Below are 3617 nucleotides of genomic sequence, written 5' to 3'. Positions count from 1 at the left end.
TACCTAACAACAGAGGTGAAGAACCTCTACAAAGCAAATTGTGAAACCCTAAGAGAAGAAATAGCAGAGGATATTAACAAATGGAAGAACATACCATGCTCATGGCTAGGAAGAATCAACATCATTAAAATGTCTATACCTTCCAAAGCAAGCTACAGATTCAATGCCATCTCTATTAAAATACCAACATCGTACTTTCAAGACTTGGAGAAAATAGTTCTTTGTTTTGGATGAAACCAGAAAAAAACCCATATAGCTTAGGCAGTGCTCAGTAATAAAAACAAAGCCAGGGGCATCAGCATACCAAACCTTAAGCTGCACTACAAGCCCATAGTGTTCAAAGCAGCATGGTATTGGCACAAAAATAGAGACATAGACATTTGGAATCAAATAGAAAACCAGGAGATGAAACTAACATCTTAAAGCCACCTAATCGTTGATAAACAAAACAAAGACATACACTGGGGGAAATAATGCCTATTCAATAAATGGTGCTGGGAGAACTGGATATCCACATGTGAAAGCCTGAAACTGGGCCCACACCTCTCTCCACTCCCAAAAACTGATGCAAGATGGATAAAAGACCTAAATTTAAGGCATAAAATGATAAAAATCCTCAATGAACGCGTAGGAAAAACACTTGAGGATATCAGCCTGGGCAAAAACTTTATGAAGGGGAAATTGCAATTGCTTCCATGGCAATTGCAACAACAACAAAAAGGAACAAGTGGGACTTAGTTAAACTGAAAAGCTCCTGTACAACTAAGGAGACAACAACAAAAGCAAATAGACATACTACCGAATGGGAAAGGATATTTGCATATTTTGAATCAGATCAAAACTTGAAAACTAGGATCTATAAAGAACTCAAATTAATCCACCTGAAAAAAAGCCAAGAATCCCATATATCAAAGGTCAAGAGAGATGAATAGAAACTTCTCTAAAGAAGACAGAAGAATGGCTAAAAAAAATATGAAAATATGTTCATCATCCCTTATTATTAGAGAAATGCAAATCAAAACCACCCTCAGATACCATCTAACCCCAGCGAGAATGGCCCACATTGCAAAATCTCAAAACTGCAGATGCTGGCATGGATGTGGAGAGAAGGAACACTTTCACTCTGCTAGTGGGACTGCAAACTAATACAACCTTATTGGAAGGAAGTATGGAGAACCCTCAAAGAACTCGAACTAGGCCTCCCATTTAATCTGGCAATCCCACTACTGGGCATCTACCCAGAAGGAAAAACAAATCCTTTTCCCATAAGGACAGTTGCACTAGACTGTTTATCGCAGCTCAATCACCAAGATGTGGAAACAGACTAAATGCCCACCAACCCAGGAATGGATTAACAAGCTGTGGTATATTTATACCATGGAATACTATTCACCCATTAAAAAGATGGAGACTTTATGTCCTTTGTATTAACCTGGATGGAAGTGGAACACATTATTCTTAGTAAAGCATCCCAAGAGTGGAGAAGCAAGAATCCTATGTACTCAATTCTCATAACAGGACAGTTGATGACCTAGTACATGGTGGGAGGTGGGGGAAGAGGAGAGCAGAGAGAGGGAAGGAGGGACGGGGTTGGGGAAGGAGGGGGGTTGGGGGAAGGGAAGGGCAGAGAGGGGGAAGGAGGGAGGGGTTGCGAGTGAGTGACAGTGTGTGACACACCACTTGGGGATGGAACACAATCATAGGAGGGACTTTACCTAACAAATGCAATCAAATGTAACCTGGTTCTTTGTACTCTCAATGAATCCCCAACAATAAAAACAAAACAAAACAAAAAATTTCTACTTCCTTCTGGTTGAGTTTAGGGCAGTGGTGTGATTCCAGGTATTGGTCCCTTCCTACACAATTTCAAATTTCTGGTCTTATAGTAATAGTGATGATCTGTTGTACCTCTGTGCTATCTGTTGTTATCCCCCCTTTTTCATTTCTGATTGAGGTTGTTAGAGATCCTTTTCTGTTTCTAGTTAATATGGCCAAAGGTTTATTCATTTCATTTATCTCTTCAAAGAACCAACTTTTTGTTATGCTGATCTTCCAAATGGTTCTTATGTTTTCAATTTTCTTCAATTCTATTTTTTAAGTCATATATACATAGATCATGAATAATTTATGTCTTTGTGGGATTCAATGTGTTGATTATTTGTACAAATTGGAGTGCTTACATCCTACTAACTAACATAGCTTTCACCTCATTTGCTTGATCACAGTGTTAAGACATTTGTGTTCTATACATGATAGATTTGACTTGTACCCTTGCAATATGCTCCATAGGTGTGGTCCCACCATTAACCCTCCCTCTATTGAACCACCCACCTCCCTTCCCATCACCCTCCCCTTCCTTCCTTCATCTTGGGCTATAGTTGTGATTCATCTTTCATATGAAAGTGTGAGTGATTATAAATTGGTTTCATAGTAGTGCTGAGTACATTGGATAACTTTTTTTTCCATTCCTGAGATACTTTACTAAGAATAATATTTTCCAGCTCCATCCATGTAAACATAAAAGAGGTAAGGTCTCCGTCTTTTTTCAATGCTGCATAGTATTCCATGGTATACATATACCACAATTTATTAATCCATTCATGGGTCAGTGGGCACTTGGGCTTCTTCCATGACTTGGCAATTATGAATTGAGCTTCAATGAATAATATGGTGCAAATATCTTTGTTGTCAAGTGATTTTGGTCTTTTAGATATACACCTCGTAGAAGAATTGCCGGATTGAATGGCAGGTCTACATTTAGATCCCTGAGTGTTCTCCAATCTTCTTTCCAAAGGGAACGTACTAGCTTGCATACCCACCAGCAGTGCTGAAGTGTTCCCTTTTCTCCACATCCACGCCAACATCTGTAGTTTTGGGATTTTGTAATGTGGGATTATCTTACTGGAGTTTGATGATATCTCCAAGTGGTTTTGATTTGCATTTCTTTGATGATTAAAGACGATGAGCATTTTTTCCTGTGTCTGTAGACCCTGTGCCTGTCTTCTTCAGAGAAACTTCTGTTCATGTCTCTTGCCCACGATGAAAAGAGATCACTTGCTCTTTTATTATGAATAAGTTTGTGTTATCTGTGGATTCTGGTTATTAGACCTTTGTTGGGAAATGTAACCTGCAAAAATCCTCTCCCATTCTGAGGGCTGTCTACTTGCTTTACTGACTTGTGTTCTTGGCAGTGCAGAAGCTTTTTAGTTTGATCAGATCCCAGTAATGTATTTTTGATGTTACTTCAATTACCTGGGAAGTCCTCCTCATAAAGTATTCTCCCTGGCCAATTTCTTCAAGTGTTTCCCCTGCACTCTCTCCAAGATTTTTTTTTCTTGTGATATTTTATTATTTTTAAAAATATGGAACGCTTCACGAATTTGTGTGTCATCCTTGCTCAGGGGCCATGCTAATCTTCTCTGTATTGTACCAATTTTAGTATATGTGTTGCTGAAGCAAGCAGTCTCTAAGAATTTTTATAGTTTCATGTCTTAAGTTTAAGTCCTTTAACCAGTGAGAGTAAATTTTTGTTAGAGGTGAAAGGTGTGGGTCTAGTTTCAGTCTTCTACAGGTCGCCAGCCAGTTCACCCAGCACCATTTGTTAAATAGGGAATCTT

General features: G+C 38.8%; 1 non-coding gene across 1 annotated transcript; it reads right to left on the bottom strand.

The window, feature by feature from the left end:
* Positions 1-3356: 3356 nt before the first annotated feature.
* On the bottom strand, positions 3357-3461 carry LOC111722785. Its single transcript, XR_002771454.1, has one exon. It is a non-coding gene; the product is annotated as a U6 spliceosomal RNA (small nuclear RNA).
* Between the last annotated feature and the right edge of the window lie 156 nt (positions 3462-3617).

Source organism: Otolemur garnettii, unplaced genomic scaffold (assembly GCF_000181295.1).
Source record: "Otolemur garnettii isolate 467f Iridium unplaced genomic scaffold, OtoGar3 scaffold00371, whole genome shotgun sequence".
In the NCBI taxonomy this organism is placed as follows: Eukaryota; Metazoa; Chordata; class Mammalia; order Primates; family Galagidae; genus Otolemur; species Otolemur garnettii.
This window is presented reverse-complemented; position numbering and strand designations above follow the sequence as displayed.